The following is a 12,844-nucleotide window of genomic DNA, read 5'->3' on the forward strand; positions in this document are numbered from 1 at the left end:
TGCCTTTCCCCACAACAAGCTTTGTCGGACAACAGCCACCATGCCTAGCTTTCCCTAACACGGTAGTTCTCAACCTGTGGGTTGTGACCTCTTCCGGGTAGAAAGACCCTTTTCCAGGGGTCACCTCGATCGCCCTGCTTGTCGGGATCATATCAGAATTATTTACATAAGATTCGTAGAGCAAAATTACAATTGTAAAGTAGCAACAAAAATTTTATGGTTAGGGGTCGGTACAACAAAGAACTGTGTTAAAGGGTCACCGCATTAGAAAGGTTGAGAACCACTGCTCCATAGGTATTTAAGCCTTTCTGCATCATGTTTGGAGGTATTACCTGTTTAACATACATTTTTGTCTCTTCTCTCTCTCGTCCTTTTTCTCATCTCTCTCCCCACTCATGTTCTATTGTCATGTCTTTTTTTTTTTTTTTTTTCGAGACAGGGTTTCTATGTATATAGTTCTGGCTGTCCTGGAACTCACTCTGTAGACCAGGCTGACCTCAAACTCAGAAATCCGCCTGCCTGTGCCTCCCAAGTTCTGGGATTAAAGGCGTGCTTGCAACCACCGTCCAGCTGTTTTATTTTTTAATTTATTTTTATTTATTGGTTTTTTTGAAACGGGGTTTTTCCCTGTAGTCTTTAGTATTCAGGAACTCTCTCTTGCCTAGATGGGCTTGGAACTAGAGTTCCACCAAAGGTGTGCCTGCCTTTGCCTCCCCAGTGGTGCGAATAAAGACAGGCGCCACTACAACCCGGTTTATTTAGGCTTTTAAAAAGGAACTCGGCTTTTGGAGCAGGCTGAGAGGCAGGAGGATCACCGGGAATTACACGTCAGTCAGTCTGGGCTTCCTAGGCGAGAGACTCCCATGTTGAAAACCGGAGGAACACGAAAAAGAAGGAACGAAGGGGAAGGCCCGGGGGAAGGCCAAAAATCCCAGAGCACTAGTTCTAGCAAAGGAGCTGCAATCCCAAGGCTCCAACCGCCCCTTGAGGGGATGAGATCCGGTCGTCCTGGGCCGCCAAATACTTAGATAGATAAGAGAGGGGGAGTGTGTGTGGCCCGGTCTAGGTTTCCTCTTGCTGTGAGTGTTGCCAGTTCAGTGCCTGAAAGATTGTGAAGAGGAGCCGGGCCGAACCTCGGACACCGGGTCCGTACAGCGTCGCTCTAGCGGCGCCAGGCAGCGGGATCGGAAGGCGCGGTGGGCGGGGCATGCAAATAAGGACGCGGCCGGGTCTCCGCGGAACTCTGGGAACGAAAAGCGCAACAAAATCTTCTCGGCCCCCTTGGATTCCTCGGGCTTTCCCTGGCGTAAAGGTGGTGGACAGGATAGAAGAGGAGTTTCGGCGTCGGGCGCGTGTTTGCGGTCGCGCGAGTGTTGGGGACCGTGAGTTGAAGGTGTGTGCGGTGTTGAGTGTATGGGGCGTGTGGGCGCAGTTCGGTATCGCTTCTCGGCCTTTTGGCTAAGATCAAGTGTAGTATCTGTTCTTATCAGTTTAATATCTGATACGTCCTCTATCCGAGGACAATATATTAAATGGATTTTTGGAAGTAGGAGTTGGAATAGGAGCTTGCTCCGTCCACTCCACGCATCGACCTGGTATTGCAGTACCTCCAGGAACGGTGCACCCCCTCTGGGGAATAAGAATGGTCAGAAAAATAGACTTTCGAAGCTTCCTCTCTCCTGCCTGTGGCTCTTACTTCGCTTTTCTTACTCATGAGCGTTTTGGTAGCTGTCTGTTTCTGTCGTAGCTTCCCACCTCGGCCTACAATAACCCACGTCTGTCACCGTTTTCTTCTTCTGAGCCATATACTGTTATTGGTCACCCTAAGAAATAAATGGCCTCTGCCGGCCAGTGCAGTGGTGGCGCACACAAAGTTATTTCTCATAATACTGGGGTTACAAATCTTAGCTTGAGCCCGGCAGTAGAGGTGCTCGCCTTTAATCCCAGATTTCTGAGTTCGGGGCCAGCCTGGTCTACAAACTGAGTTCCTAAAGCTCTTGGTATGCACAATCTGGATTTTAGTTGTTGGTTTTTCGTTACAAGTTTGGATAGGTATTTGTATTTTCTCTTTTGAAGGTCCCTCTCCATTCCACAAGTGTCCCTCAGGAGCCTGGACTCACACTTACACTGGAAAACAAAACTTTTAAACCTACTACCCACCATGTAGCTCACACTTCTAAACCCCATAGAGGCAGAGAGGGTAAAAAAAAAACCCTCTGACTCAGAAAACCAAAACCAAACAAAAAACATGCAGACAGGCTGACACAGGAGGCAAAGGCAGAGAGGCTTCTAGGGCAGACATAAAGGTTTCGTTTATTTTTATTTAGGTTTTTCGAGACAGGGTTTCTCTGTGTAGCCCTGGCTGTCCTGGAACTTACTCTGTAGACCAGGCTGATCTCAAACTCAGAAATCTGCCCAAGTGCTGGGATTAAAGATGTGTGCCACCACTGCCCGGCTTTTTTTTTTTTTTTTTTTAATCATTTTAATATATAATAAAACAAGCTGTTTGTGACTTGCCGGAGCTTCTGAGGAAATTTGGTTTTGAAATGTCATTTGTGGTTTAGGTATTCTGATAGACTTTTGAAGGGTTGAAAGAAAAAAAATATCATGAAAAAAATCGGGTCATTCTTCAAACATATTATGTTTGTGAGTCTTATCGCTGCTACATGTCCTCCTTGTCCTCCTGGCTTCCAGCAATAGTTAAGATAGTTAAGTCTTTTACTCAGAAATCCCCCTGCCTCCCAAGTGTTGGGATTAAAGGCGTGCTGCACCATGCCCGGCTGTAAAACAGAGTCTTAATCAACCAAAACCGAATGTGACTTTTATTCTAGAGATTAGAGTTTGGTTGCCAGCACTCATGTTGTTTACTCATTCATGTTAGCTCCAGGGGATCTTATGCCAACACAGCACTCTCAGCACTCACACACACACACACACACACACACACACACACACACACACACACACACAATTTTAAAAGTACAGGAACTAAGAAACGTCTTTCAACATAATAAAGGCTGCATGACAATTCTGCCTGTCTTTAACACCTCTTACTATTTCAGCCTTTGGTTTCACCAGAAAACTTAGAACTCTCAACACCCTGGCAGGATAAAAAAATTAATAGCTGGGCGGTGGTGACAAACACTTTTTTTGTTTGTTTTGTTTTGTTTCGAGACAGGGTTTCTCAAGTGCTGGGATTAAAGGCACCGCCCAGCGACAATTTTAATCTGAGCAATGGAGGCAGAGGCAAGCGGGACCCTGTGATTTGGGGGCAGGCCTGATCTATGGAGTGCGATCCCAAACATCCAGGAATAAACAGAAAAAAACCTGTCTCAAACAAACATGCTAACAGGACACACAAAAACAAAACAGAAATGATCCTATTTACATTAGCCAAAGCAGAAATGTCCTTAGAATTAAAATTCCTTTTAAACAAGAAAAAAGAAAGAGAAAAAAAAAGCCAGATGGTGTGTGTCACCCCTTTAACTTTTGCCTACTCTAGTCTAGGCAGGCAGAGAGATTTCTAAGTTTCAAGCCAGCCTGGCTTAACATAGTGGAACAGCCACACATGGACCCTGCCGGACTCAGAAACAAAACAAACAAAAACTGGAAATAGAAATTAAGGAAGACCAGAGAAGATTGAAATCGTCTGACTCCTGGCTCTCAAGAATAATTTTGAGGGGCTGGTGAGATGGCTCAGCAGGTAAGAGCACCCGACTGCTCTTCTGAAGGTCCTGAGTTCAAATCCCAGCAACCACATGGTGGCTCACAACCATCCTTAACAAGATCTGACTCCCTCTTCTGGTGTGTCTGAAGACAGCTACAGTGTACTTACATATAATAAATAAATAAATCTTTTAAAAAAAAAAAAAAAAAAAAAAAGAATAATTTTGAGAAAATGACCATCTTACCGAAAGCAATTTACAGATTCAATGCAATCCCAATAAAAATTCAAGTGACTCTCCTCACATATATGATAGGACGGTGAATATTGTAAAAGATACTGGAAAGCTGAGCAATCCTGATCAAAAAGAATATTGTTGGGCTGGAGAGATGGCTCAGTGGTTAAGAGCACTGACTGCTCTTCGGAAGGTCCTGAGTTCAAATCCCAGCAACCACATGGTAGCTCACAACCATCCGTCATGAGATCTGATGCACTCTTCTGGTGTGTCTGAAGACAGCTACAGTGTACTTAGATATAATAATAAATCTTTAAAAAAAGAATTTTATATATTATCATTATATTATCATACCTGACTTCAATTTACAGACAGCTTTATAGGCACAGCGACAAAACAAGAGTGGTACTGTCAGAAAAAAAAGAAAAAGACCAATGAATGCAATACAAAGGATCAGGATACAAATGTCACACAACTGTAGCCACCTGACAAAGGTACCAAAAAGATACATTGGAGAAATGGAGAAAATGGGATTATTTACATGTAAAATGAAAGTAGAATCCTACCCTACACAAAAATGAGCTACAAATGACCTCAGCATAACTCAAATTGTTGTAAGAAAAAAGCGAATACATTTCAAAATAGAGGCATAAAAAGGACTTTATGAACAGAATCATTAAACCAATAATGGAAAACTAGGATTGTATGAAATTAAAAAGATAGCTGGGGACTGGTGAGATGGCTCAGTGGGTAAGAGCACCGGACTGCTCTTACAAAGGTCCGAAGTTCAAATCCCAGCAACCACATGGTGGCTCACAACCATCCGTAATGAGATCTGACTGCCTCTTCTGGAGTGTCTGAAGACAGCTACAGTGTAATTATATATAATAAAAATAAATAAATCTTAAAAAAAGACAGCTGTATCATAACAGAAAACAGTTAATCAAAATTAGAGAAATATATTTATTACAGAGGATAGAAATATACAAAGAACTCAAGAAATGAAGCAGACATGGTGGTGGAGTATGCCATGGAGGCTCCTGAGAACCGAATGTAGGGACACTTGTGGAATGAAGAGGGACCTTCAAAAGAGAAAATACAAATACCTATCCAAACTTGTAACGAAAAACCAACAACTAAAATCCAGATTGTGCATACCAAGAGCTTTAGGAACTCAGTTTGTAGACCAGGCTGGCGCCGAACTCAGAAATCTGGGGTTAAAGGCTAGCACCTCTACTGCCGGGGTCAAGCTAAGATTTGTAACCCCAGTATTATGAGAAATAACTTTGTGTGCGCCACCACTGCACTGGCCGGCAGAGGCCATTTATTTCTTAGGGTGACCAATAACAGTATATGGCTCAGAAAAAGAAAACGGTGACAGACGTGGGTTATATTGTAGGCCGAGGTGGGAAGCTACGACAGAAACAGACAGCTACCAAAACGCTCATGAGTAAGAAAAGCGAAGTAAGAGCCACAGGCAGGAGAGAGGAAGCTTCGAAAGTCTATTTTTCTGACCATTCTTATTCCCCAGAGGGGGTGCACCGTTCCTGGAGGTACTGCAATACCAGGTCGATGCGTGGAGTGGACGGAGCAAGCTCCTATTCCAACTCCTACTTCCAAAAATCCATTTAATATATTGTCCTCGGATAGAGGACGTATCAGATATTAAACTGATAAGAACAGATACTACACTTGATCTTAGCCAAAAGGCCGAGAAGCGATACCGAACTGCGCCCACACGCCCCATACACTCAACACCGCACACACCTTCAACTCACGGTCCCCAACACTCGCGCGACCGCAAACACGCGCCCGACGCCGAAACTCCTCTTCTATCCTGCCCACCACCCATTTACGCCAGGGAAAGCCCGAGGAATCCAAGGGGGCCGAGAAGTTTTTGTTGCGCTTTTCGTTCCCAGAGTTCCGCGGAGACCCGGCCGCGTCCTTATTTGCATGCCCCGCCCACCGCGCCTTCCGATCTCGCTGCCTGGCGCCGCTAGAGCGACGCTGTACGGACCCGGTGTCCGAGGTTCGGCCGGGCTCCTCTTCACAATCTTTCAGGCACTGAACTGGCAACACTCACAGCAAGAGGAAACCTAGACCGGGCCACACACACTCCCCCTCTCTTATCTATCTAAGTATTTGGCGGCCCAGGACGACCGGATCTCATCCCCTCAAGGGGCGGTCGGAGCCTTGGGATTGCAGCTCCTTTGCTAGAACTAGTGCTCTGGGATTTTTGGCCTTCCCCCGGGCCTTCCCCTTCGTTCCTTCTTTTTCGTGTTCCTCCGGTTTTCAACATGGGAGTCTCTCGCCTAGGAAGCCCAGACTGACTGACGTGTAATTCCCGGTGATCTTCCTGCCTCTCAGCCTGCTCCAAAAGCAGGGTTTCTTTCATTTATATTTTGAGACAGGATCTCTGTGTATTCCTGGCTATCCCAGAATTTGCTATGTCGACCTGCCTGGCCCTGCGTTTTTAAAGTTCCTCCAACAGTTCCTTTTGTTTTAAAAGCAGATGTGAGTTCCAGGACAGCCAAGGCTATACAGAGAAACCCTGTCTCGAACCCCCCCCCTCCAAAAGGCAGATGAAAACTACTTCGGTTTGGATTTTTTTGTTTGTTTGTTTGTTTTGTTTTGTTTTTGGTTGTTTTTTGTTTTTTCAAGACATGGTTTCTCTGTATAGCCCTGGCTGTCCTGGAGCTCACGTTGTAGACCAGGCTGGCCTTGAACTCAGAAATCTGCCTGCCTCTGCCTCGGTTTGGATTTTTGAAGGAGGAATTTTCACAGGCCCGTCCATGAGAAGACCTAGTGTTCCAGGCTGGCCTGAGCTCTGGGTTGAAGTCTTTGCGCAGCTGGGCGCGGTGGCGCTCGCCTTTAATCCCAGCACTCGGGAGGCAGAGGCAGGCGGATTTCTGAGTTCGAGGCCAGCCTGGTCTACAGAGTGAGCTCCAGGACAGCCAAAGCTACACAGAGAAACCCTGTCTCGAAAGAAAGTCTTTGCACAAGCGAAATTAAACGAACACCTTTGGGCAGGAAGACCATTAGGACCAGGATCAGTTCTCGGTGCCTGGAATCTCTTCCTAGTCTCTGCTTCAGAAGCTCTGGTACTAAAGTGGGTGAAAAGAAAAGCATGAAAATTATTGCAGGGCTGGTGAGATGGCTCAGTGGGTAAGAGCACCCGACTGCTCTTCCTCCGAAGGTCTGAAGTTCAAATCCCAGCAACCACATGGTGGCTCACAACCATCTGTAACAAGATTTGACGCCCTCTTCTGGAGTGTCTGAAGATAGCTACAGTGTACTTACATATAATAAATAAATAAATCTTAAAAAAAAAAACCTCCTCTTATTAAAAAAAAAAATAAAAAATTATTGCATATTGTAAGTGTAATTCTAGTACTTGGAAGCCTGAGACAGATACTCACCCCCCCCAAAAAAGTGTATGTGTGTGTGTGTGTGTGAGAGAGAGAGAGAGAGAGAGAAAGGGAGATAGAGATAGAAAGAATTGGTAGAATGCTTGCCCAGCATGCACAGGTTCAAGTCACATTTCTGAAATCAAAGTACCTTGGGGGCATATAGATAAGACAAGGCAAATTTGGCTGCATAATGAATTTGACATCTACCTGGCACACACAAGCCAACAAAAAGAGAAGTGGATGGGCTATAGCTGAGTGTGCTCCAGCAAGCAAAAAGACCCTAGATTCAGCAGTTAACAAAAAAGTGTGTTTGTGAACAAAGTCAGCTGCTCAGGTTTTTGTCAGTGTGACAGGGGGTCCTTTAGGAAGAGAGAATTTCACTTGAGGAAAATGGCGACAATAGACAGGCTATAGGCAAGTCTGGATTTTCTTGATTAGTGATTGATGTAGGAGCGTTTAGCTCAATGGAGGTGGTAGCACTCTTGGGCACGTAGAACATCATCGTAGTGTAAGGAAGAAGGCTGGGCTGGGCATGGTGGTACACACCTTTCATCCTAGCACTGGGGAGGCAGAGGCAGGCCTGTGAACTTGAGGCCTAGTCTACAGAGGGAGTTCCAGAAGAGCCAGGGGGTGGAGAAACTCTGTCTCAAAATGGGATGATGATGATATAGATACAGATATAGATACAGACAGAAAGGCTGAGCCAGCACAAAGAGCAAGCCAGCGAGCAGCACTCACTAAAGCTCCTGCCTCAGCTCCTGTCTTCAGGTTCTTGCCCTGGTTGAGTTCTTACCTTGCCTTCCAGCAACCGTTGGCTGTGATAGGGACACATAAGCTAAAGTACACCCTCCTTTCCAATTTTCTTTTTGGTCGTAGCATTTATCACAGCTGTGGGAAGCCACATATGCCATTACAAGATGGCGCTGGTTTCAATAAGCCAATGCCCATGAATATGCGTAAGCAACCAATGTGCGCATGTGCATAAGAGTTTTTTGCCAAGTCACTACCTGGCCCGAGGCATGTTAATGAGGTACTGAAAGCATAATCAATCAGATGTAGACATGGCTCTCCTAGGCCTATATAAGCAACGCCAGTTCTGGGGCTCGGGGTCTTTCCATTCACAGTAAAAGCTCTCCCAATAAACGTGTTGCAGAAGGATCCTGTCGTGGCATCTTTCTTGCTGGGGAGTCGGGGGTCTACAAAGTGGTGCCGAAACCCGGGAAGAAACATCTTCAGGCACGAGCGAAGACCCCCTGTTACAGGGAGGATTCAGAACTGCATCACCGGGATGGAGCGGTTAATGTAGTGTTCCCGCAAAGCAGACTGTTGAGAAGGATTCAACTGCGTGGATTCAGAACTCTTCAGCTGGGGAACGGTGGTACCGGTAAGTAAAAAGAAATTAATATAAGTCTCTGAGAGGTATGCTTTCCTACGGAATAGATCTGGTAATTGTCGCTGGGGTTGTGTTGCTTGCTTTCTTTCTTACCTTGATATTATGCCATTGCCTTAATTGTCATCGCCCTGGACACGAGTGTATCTGCTGGGAATAGCTAGACAGATACAAAAGATCATAAAACTAGTGTAGATAAACTTGTGAGTCGACCTTGGGGCTAAGAACTCACGTAGATAAGTGAGTATCTTAAGGACGCTTCGGTCCAGGACGAGTATGGGTACCGGCCAGTCTATGCCGTTAGTGGAGCTGGTGCAAGCCTTGCTCAAAGAACGAGGTTTAAAGGTTTCTGAAAGTACAGTGAGAGGGTTTTTAAAAGCGAGAGACTCGCTCCTTGGTTTGTCTCCACTGGGTCGCTGATGCTACCTAGTTGGGAAAAGCTAGGGAGAGATATAGCGAGAGAGGAGGCAGAAGGGAAAGTGAAAAGCAGGAACAAGGCCTTTATGGAAGCTGATTAAGGCTTGTATCCAGGACAAGAAATGTGAGCCAGCTGTTAAGGAAGGGCAGCGACTTTTGCAGGAGCACCAGGAAAGTATGTCAGAAACAGAGAAATGAAAAGGAAGACGCGCGCGCAGAAAAATAAGTAAAATAAGAAATATAAAAAGAGAAAATGAAAATAAAATAAAATATAAAGAAACAAAAGATAATATAAAGAATGAAGATCAAAAAATTAAGTTAATTTACCCTCCTCTAGAGGACTTTGAGTTACTAGAATTATCTAGCTCGGAGGACTCGGAATTATCAGTAGGGGAGGAGGAAGAATTAGAGGAGGCTGCTGCAGAGTATGAGGCAGAAAGATGTGGTCCAATAGGGAGGAGTCGCAGTGTTCCCCCACCACCTCCGCCTTACACAGAAAAGAAAACAATTGGCAGTGGCCACTCTTTTTGCACTCCTAAAGGATTGCGAAAAATATGTCAGGCTTTTCCTGTTTTATAGGATCAAGCTCAACAGTGACATTATGAGCCAATATCACATAAACAAGTGAAAGATTTAGCAGAGTCAGTAAGGACTCATGGAGTCAATGCCTCTTTTACTCAGTCCCAAATTGATAGACTGGCTCACCATGCCATGACTCATTCTGATTGGGTGAGTGTGGTAAAGGCATGTCTTACAATGGGACAGTATCTAGACTGGAAGTCTATATGGCATGATCTGTGTTTTGAGTCAGGCCCGTGCTAATGCTACTGCAGGGCAACCAGCATGGAGCTTTGAAATGCTTACAGGTCAAGGTCAGTGGATAAATAGGTCATATGCAAAAGCAGTGTTTAAAGGGTAAAAAGAGTAGGCTTGAGAATAAATATTATCTCTATAATATTAATAAATAATAAATATTTAACATTATTTATAATATAATAGTATATTTAATAATAAAATATTTAATAAATATTAAAAGACAGTATATTTAATAAAAATAAATAAAATTAAAATAAATAAATAATATTATCTCTATAATAATAAATATTATCTCTGATTCTGTTTATGTGGTTAATGCTGTATTAGCATTAGAGACCGCTGGAAATTTTAAGCAGTCTAGTCCAGTATCTGAAATTTTGATGAAAATACCGGATTGTGTTTTGATGTGTGAGCATCCCTTTTATATTCAACATATTAGAGCACATACACCATTACCTGGACCTATGGTTAAGGGAAATGCAATTGCTGATTCAGCCACCAGAGATACAGTTTTGCTATCACAAAGTTCTATAGAAAGTGCTAAGAATTTTCATCAACTTTATCATGTCCCTGCCTCTACATTGCGACAGAAGTTTAAGCTCACATGAACAGAAGCTCGAGACATTGTTCTACAGTGTGGTAAATGTGTAGAATTTATTAATGCACCTTCAGTGGGCATTAATCCTCGCGGATTGCGACCCCTAGATGTTTGGCAGATGGACGTCACGCATATCCCAGCTTTTGGTAAATTACAATATGTACATGTGTCCATCGATACCAGTTCTGGTGTCCTACATGCCTCTCCCTTGACAGGGGAAAAAGCAGTTCATGTCATATCTCACTGCTTAGAGGCTTGGGCTGCATGGGGCAAGCCCCTAGTGTTAAAGACAGATAATGGTCCTGCATATACCTCTTCTAAATTTAGTCAATTTTGCAAACAAATGCAAGTAGAACATATTACTGGGTTGCCCTATAATCCACAGGGCCAAGGCATCATTGAAAGAGCCCATTGTACTTTGAAACAATATTTGCAAAAACAAAAAGGGGGAAGAGAGGCTATGATGCCAAAGATGGCTCTATCCCTTGCAATATTTACTCTTAATTTTTTAAAATTGGATGATGCTGGAAGATCACCAGCTGAAAGGCATGGACAATGGCCTCAACCACCCAATGAAATGGTCAAGTGGAAAAATGTCCTTGATAACAAATGGTATGGCCTGGATCCCACATTAATCAGATCCAGGGGAGCTATTTGTGTTTTTCCACAGGGTGAAGATAATCCACTTTGGGTTCTGACACGACTGACAAGAACCGTGAAAGATCAAGATGAATTCCAAGATGATCCTGTTATTCTTACTCCTGATGATTGAGACAGGGATAAGTATACCTTTGTGGGCCGTAGTAAGATCATGGCCAGTACCCTTACCAGTACATTCCAATTCTTCTACCTTGCCTTTGTTTTTTGCAACTGAATGTTTTTTGGATGCGCCTTGTGCACGACAAACTCCTCAAGAGCCACGGGTCTATAATAGTACGAGTTTTCATTTAAATTATACACTATGCTTTGTGCATAATGTGTATAAACCTTTTACACCCTGTATGTTTTTACAGAAAAAGATTATCTCTAATTGGGCAGATCCCATTAGCCAAAATAAAGTGAGCTCTGGAGTGTTACTTAATGCTTTAATGCAAGTTGCTCAAGGAGCACAATCAGGCTCAAATGATGTTGGAAATAAGGTAACTTCACCTATAAACATCACCACTATTATGATAAAGGGAAATGTGACTATTCCCAAAAGATCACAATGGCCTGTTGGCAATGCTACTGCTAAACGCAGCGTGCCCTGGTGTCATCCGGACCTTGCATTTCCTATAGTTTTTTCACCTTGTCAATCAAAAATTTTTCCTCGGAAAGAAATAGCAAAGGGTTTTGTTTTGTCACCTCCATTGGATTTCGCCGTAATGAATGATAAAGGAGATGCTACAGGGAAAGAAAATATTTGGCCATATTACCAATGGATTTTAAGCAATGAGGCAGGTGCTAGTACCAGTCTGTCAGCCTTTGCATTGCTGACTGGAACCTTTCATGAGATATTGAATGTTTCTGCCACACGTTCCAATATCTCTGCTCATTTAGATAATGTAACCTCTAATAGAGTTATCAGAAATATGACTACTTCTCCAGTAGAAGTTTGTGTCAATCCTCCATTTTTCTTTATATTGTCTGAATTTCAAAATAATACAGAATGGTTAGATTGTACAAATGTCACTTGTTTTTTGACGCAATGCTGGAATGGGACCAAATTCTTAGCCTTAGTGGTACAGCTACCAACCTTTGTCCCTGTGCCCGTTGAGGCAGATCCAGAGAAGTTCCCAATTATGAGTCTTGTGCGGCAAAAGAGAGATTTTGGAATCACAGCTGCCATTGTTACTGCCATTGTGGTGTCTGCAGCGTCAGCGGTTACCGCAGGAATTGCTATGACCAATCAATCAAGTTAATACTGCTGACACCATAAGTCAGATAGCAGAAAAAAACGCCTGAGGCATTGCTTACCCTGCAAAGGGTGGATTCTCACATTGCCTCAGGATTAATGTTAGTGAATCAAAGAGTGGATGTTTTACAACATAACATGGAACAGATGATGGATGTCATACAAATGAGTTGTGTGGCATCAACTCCGCATGTGTGCATTACTCCTATTAGGTATATTAACAATTCTTTCATTAAAAGTACAGATTTATCGAATTATCTGAAGGGGAACTGGTCTCAGGAGCTGGAAAGGTTGCAGACGAAGCTGCAGATACAGATCCTGAACCTTAATGGAACCAGAGTGGAACCGGTGACCCTGGATTATTTGGTGGGAATCGGGCCCCCTTCCCCTCCTTCATAACTGTGTGTCGGAACAGTAAAA

General features: G+C 43.7%; 2 non-coding genes across 2 annotated transcripts; one reads left to right on the top strand and one right to left on the bottom strand.

The window, feature by feature from the left end:
* Positions 1-1,438: 1,438 nt before the first annotated feature.
* Positions 1,439-1,629, top strand: Gm24950. Its single transcript, XR_003949959.1, has one exon. It is a non-coding gene; the product is annotated as a U2 spliceosomal RNA (small nuclear RNA).
* A 3,801-nt stretch (positions 1,630-5,430) lies between these two features.
* Gm23971 lies at positions 5,431-5,621 on the bottom strand. The gene has a single exon (XR_003949960.1). It is a non-coding gene; the product is annotated as a U2 spliceosomal RNA (small nuclear RNA).
* Between the last annotated feature and the right edge of the window lie 7,223 nt (positions 5,622-12,844).

The sequence above is a fragment of the Mus musculus genome, chromosome 11, assembly GCF_000001635.26.
Source record: "Mus musculus strain C57BL/6J chromosome 11, GRCm38.p6 C57BL/6J".
In the NCBI taxonomy this organism is placed as follows: domain Eukaryota; kingdom Metazoa; phylum Chordata; class Mammalia; order Rodentia; family Muridae; genus Mus; species Mus musculus.